The sequence below is a fragment of the Pteropus alecto genome, unplaced genomic scaffold (assembly GCF_000325575.1).
Source record: "Pteropus alecto unplaced genomic scaffold, ASM32557v1 scaffold1197, whole genome shotgun sequence".
NCBI classification, from domain to species: domain Eukaryota; kingdom Metazoa; phylum Chordata; class Mammalia; order Chiroptera; family Pteropodidae; genus Pteropus; species Pteropus alecto.
In genome coordinates, this window is record NW_006441068.1 from 336602 (window position 1) to 342195 (window position 5594).

The following is a 5594-nucleotide window of genomic DNA, read 5'->3' on the forward strand; positions in this document are numbered from 1 at the left end:
ATGGATTTTTAAGATCTGGTTTGAGCATATTCTGAAATATTAAGTACCAGTTTCTCAGAATGCCACATTTTGATATTAGTGAACTTTTACTTTTATCAGAATTAGACTTACTTTTGTGAGTAAATCTCTTAGTTAAATTAGATAAGGAAAATGTAGGCTTTAAAGCTTCAAATGTATACAAACATTTTTAGGCAATATTTATGCTTCAGATCTTCACACCTATAACCAAACTGAGAATGATGTCAAAAAATTTAGAAAAAAGTATGATTCTCGTGAGTCATGAGAGGATTAATTTGTTTGCTGACACATCTTTTGCTCAGCTAAAGAGATTTCTTCGTCTTAGAGCCACTGTAAAGACTTGAGTATTTGAGCTTACAGAGGCACACAGAATAGACATACACAAATAAGTGTTACTCAATAATTAAAAAATCAACCTTCAGAGCACAAATGTAATTTTGACATCTTATTTTGCAAAAATGGAGTCAAGCCAGCTCTAGAATGACAGAAATTGCTTCACAATTAATTGCGATTTTCTGAAATTTTATATTTACTCATGCCCTGCTTAACTTTTTGTTGCATGAGTCTATACAATTTAAAAAATATTGGTTATACTGATATCTGCTATTTTTTTTCTGTACTGTTAGTGTGAGTTTAGAAGGTATAGACCAAGATATGATTACTTGTTTGGTTCGATTTCATAATTTGGTTCTTCTCAGAGATCAGGAATAGCGAAAAAATAGAAGTACAGACTATTTGAGAATAGAATAGATCATAGATCTTGCTTAGGAAAGGAGAATAAATCCAGTAAGACAATGGAGTCTTCATCAAGAAAAAATAACATAGATTCCATTGTTCATACCACACATACACACATGCACAGTCCTCAAAGTATGATGGAATGGAGATCAAAATAATATTTTAAAAGCAGCATTAAGAATATCAATATAAGTATACATACTAGAATATTTTTCATAATTTTGGAGTGAGGATGGGATGTCTTTATTAAATAAAACAGGAGCACAGGCATACACTTGACAACATACACATAGACTGAATTACATACCATTACACAAGTAGACAGAAAGTGTCACCAAAAACAAATAACATAATAATAATTTTTAATGGCAAAAGACTCCAAAAATAAATTTTAAAAACCAACAACAGCTTGAAAAAAAAAATACTTTCAAAACATGTGCAGTGTGAAATTGCTTTTCAAAGTTAGGTGCAATAAAAGTGTGAATTTCTTTTCTAAATCCTACATATCTGCCCCCAAATCACAACTGTCAATGGTGGCAGCAAAATTTACTTCAATTATTATTTTAAGTGTCTTCCACCTTTCTTGCACAATTAGAAAAATAAAGCATCTGAGTTCGTCCTAAGAAAACAGAAAGTTCAGTTTTTTCTATGTGGGTATGGCTTGGCATCATCAGTTTCTCTTTCTGTTATAAATCATCTTAATATTGAACATTATGTTGTTTTTTCCCTCACCTTTTAGGTAGCTAAAAATGTTTAAATTTAACATAAAAGCCATTAACATTCTCTCTAAGCTGTCAACACTCAAAGTACGATTCCTTATGTTATAAAAATATAGAACTTTTTTCCTTTTCCCCAACATTCTACAGCAATAAAGACAAAATGCCAGCTTATGCCTTAACAAAGCATTATTTCCACTAAACCCATGTATTTCTTAGCTTTTGCATCACTAACTGCAGATGCTCATCATGAGTGCAACTCTGCCATGATGTATTTACTTTTCCTCTAGAAAAATAAGAAGAGGTCATCTAGCTCCAAAAATTTGTAAGAAGCCTGTTTAAATAAAAATACTTTTGACTTGGTTTTAAAATGGAGGGGAAAAAAAAGGACTAATATCATCTTCCAGGCAAGAATGAGTAACATGGACTTGATTCGCCTTCCCACCTGAAACAATTTTAAAAACAGACAAAATACTAGAAAAATTATTTTCAAGACATGTAACATCAGGCAACAAAACACACTTGTTCTTGAGAGACAAAAAACAAACAAGCTGAGCCCTACAATTCTCTTGGCTTGCTTTCTTGGGAGAGATATCAAACAAAAGTGAAGAAAGGATGAATTTGGAAGAGCCTGAAAACTACCTGAGTCGAGGAGATGGAATTGAGGAAATGAGGAGACTGAAGAAACTTGAACTCATAAGATAAAGTACCAAAATGGAGAGAGCTACCTCAAGACAGAAACTTGGAGATCTGCAAAGGGTTCCCCTCAAGTATTCCGCAGAGTACTATTTATCACATGTGTGGGAGAAAACCACCTGACACTGGGTAAAGACCCATCTAAAAGAGAGAATAGTGCCTACTCCCACTAGCCAGACTGAAAAAAAGCCAAAATTCACGGAGCATTAGGTACTCAGGAAGGTCTTGCTTCAATTGTGGGGAATAATTAGTTCTAGACAGTTGCTGTTCTGGACCTGCCCAGCAAATCAAAAGGATCCACGTGATTCCAAATAGCTTACTTACATGTATCCCAGAAAAAAGTTCAAGAAGATTTATAAGAATGCAAAATCATTCGTACAAAGTAAACAAACAAGGTAAAATTCACAATGTTCGGCATCCAATCAAAGATTACTAAGCATAAAAGGAAGCAGAAAACACAAACCATAATGAGGAGAATAATCATTTGAAATTGCCCAAAAAGAAAATAGAAATTGACCCAGAATAGGCACAGAATAAGGACATTAAAACCACTATTATAACTGTTCTTTATGTGCAAAAAGTTAAGTAGATTCATGGATAATAAAAAAAAAAATCAAAATTTTAAAGATGAAAACTATAATGTATGAGATAAAAAAACACAGTAGATGGGGTTAATGGCAGATTAGACATTGCAGAAGAAAGATTAGTGAATTTAAAAGCAATAGAAATGATCCAAATAAAACACCGAAAAAGAAAACAAAAAAGTAGAAAGAGAACAGTAAACTGTAGAATGAATTCAAGTGACTTCAGATGGACAATTTGAATCCCTGGAGAAGAACAGCAGGTGGTTGGGAAAAACTGGAAGAAATAATAACCCCAAACTTTCAAAACTTGATGAAAAGTTTAATTCACAAGTCCAAAAAAGCTCAAAAAACACCAAAGACAAAAACATGAAGAGAGTTATACCAAAGCAATTCACAATCAAATTGGGAAGAAAAAAATAACAATAACGAGAAAACCAGCAATACTATAGACATGCTATAGCAGAGAAATAAAGATAAAATTGACATTAGATTTCTCATCTGAAACAATATATATAAGAATACAGTTGGAAAATATCATTAAAGTACTCAAAGTAAGAAAATTGTCAATGTAGAAATTCTATACCTGGCAGAAATATTTTTAAAACACTAAGGCAAAATAATAACATTCTCAGATTGTGAAACTTAAAGAATTTATCACTATACACTGTCTATAAGAACGCACTTTTTTGAAGACACAAAGAGGTTAACAGTAAAGGATGTGAAATCATATACCATGCTAATGCTAGTCAAAAGAAACCTGGAGTAGCTATGGCAATATCAACTGTATTTTCATCTACTCCTATTCATGTGTTTTTTTCCATTCCCAGCCCCTTTTTCTTCTTCTATTCAAATTTTAGCTATCTTAATGGACTATCTATCAAGTTCAAGATGTTAGTTCTTTTACAGGTGCCTACACTGATCACTCCAGACAACAGAGATATCTTTCTCTCTTAAGATAGTATATTATTTTCTTGTATCCAATACCTTGTATAGTGAGGGTACATTTTTTAAATTTATGCCTTTTCATAAAAATGGTTATAATAAGTATGGTTTTTATGAAGACAGCTGAGCAATTCCGTAATTTTCTAAAGGAAGATAAAAGGGAATTTAGCGGACTATGGAGCTGCTCAAAGGTACCCCGCTAATGAGCTTGACATATTTCCAGGGTAAGGCCAGCAATCCGTGCCGTTCTTGTTCTTTTCCACCTGAGTAGCTCAGGGCCATGTGTTCCATGATACCTGGAAAAACAGGTTGCCCCACGGGGGCTGAAACCAGGGCAGATAGAATACTAGTCTTCGAGTAAAAGTGTTATGGGTGACCTGGCTCCAGTAATCTGTCCAACTTGTCACTCTATAACTGAATAGTGAGTTCTAATGCAGACATGCAGAAAAGAAAACATAAAGCCTAGTGGTGCAAAGCCTGGCAGGAAAATAGAAAGTAGAAGCCATGCAAGGTGCAGAAGTGAGATGTGTGTTGAGGGTACAATCTGGTAAAGAGAAGAGAACATGGAAGTTAGATGAAGAAGGTCTAGAAAGGGATAGAAGGGGACAGGTGGCAGAAAGGGCGAAGTAAGAGTGTTCACTCTTTGTGCAGGCGTATTTCAAGAACCTGTCTGCCCAACCTTGCTCCCTGCTGCCAATTCCTCCTTTAGCAGGCCTGTCTCCTGTGCCCAGAAGAGCTCTTTCTGAGAGGCATTTCATGGGACAGGTTCAAGAGCTCAGCCCACATTCCCATAAGCGAGAACATGGGGTTCTTGGAAGAGCTTGAGCTGGGGACAGCAAGGAGAGCACATACAAGCAGTAAAACCTGCAGCTCTCACTGGACCAGGGCTCTTCCAGCTCATGTAGCCATGCTCTTTGACCTCGTGCAAGACAAATCCCAGGGCCTACCCCAGGCCTTTCAGTGAGGTCCCAAACTCAAGGAGTCATCAGGCCCAAAATTGACTGAGCTGAGTTTCTTACCTAAAGGATGTATATGAGGAGGGAGGAGTAAACCCAAGGTGCAGGGCTCTGAAAACTAGAATGGGGCTTAGTTCAAATTGCTCCCCAGACAGGCAGCATGTTTACCAATTTGTTGTCCCCGGAGGAACACATAAGAATACCCCCTTTCCTGCATGTATGCCAGCACTATGTTATATTTTAAATCTTATTTCGGCTGATTGGGCAGGTAAAAATGATATTACATTGTTTTTATTTATATTACCTTTAGTGGGAAGGAAAAAAATTTCCAAATGTTTAATGACTTTTTATTTCTTTTTTGTTAATTTTCTGTTTGTGTCCATTGCTTACTTTTCTGTAGGTATGTTCATTTTTATCTTATTAAATTGACAGATCTATTTATATTCCAAAGATATTAACCCTTTGTTAGCCATACACATTGCAAATGTTTTTCTTCAATTGTGTGCTTAAGACTGTGCCTTAATATAATCACAATGAAAATAATGACCACTACCGTTCAATCCTCAAAACAATCCTGTGAGGTAGAAGCAGTAGAAATAAGATTTAAAATATAACATAGTGCTGGCATAGGTACAGGAAAGGGGATAGTCTCATGTGCTCCTCCTGGGAAAATAAATTGGCAAGAGCGTTCCACCATTATCTTTCTTTACGGTTATGGACAAGTTTGCGTTTTCCTATCAAATAAAGATGAATGGCTAAAAGCATGGCCTACAGAGTCAGACTGTCCTTGTTTCTTCCTGAGGGACCACTTATTATGTGTGTGACTGTACATCATCTAAAGCTTTGTGCTTCAGTTTCTTCACCACTGAGGTGGAGATAATAATAATCTACCTCATGGAGGTTGTTTTAAGAATAATATCTATATTATATATTATATATTACAT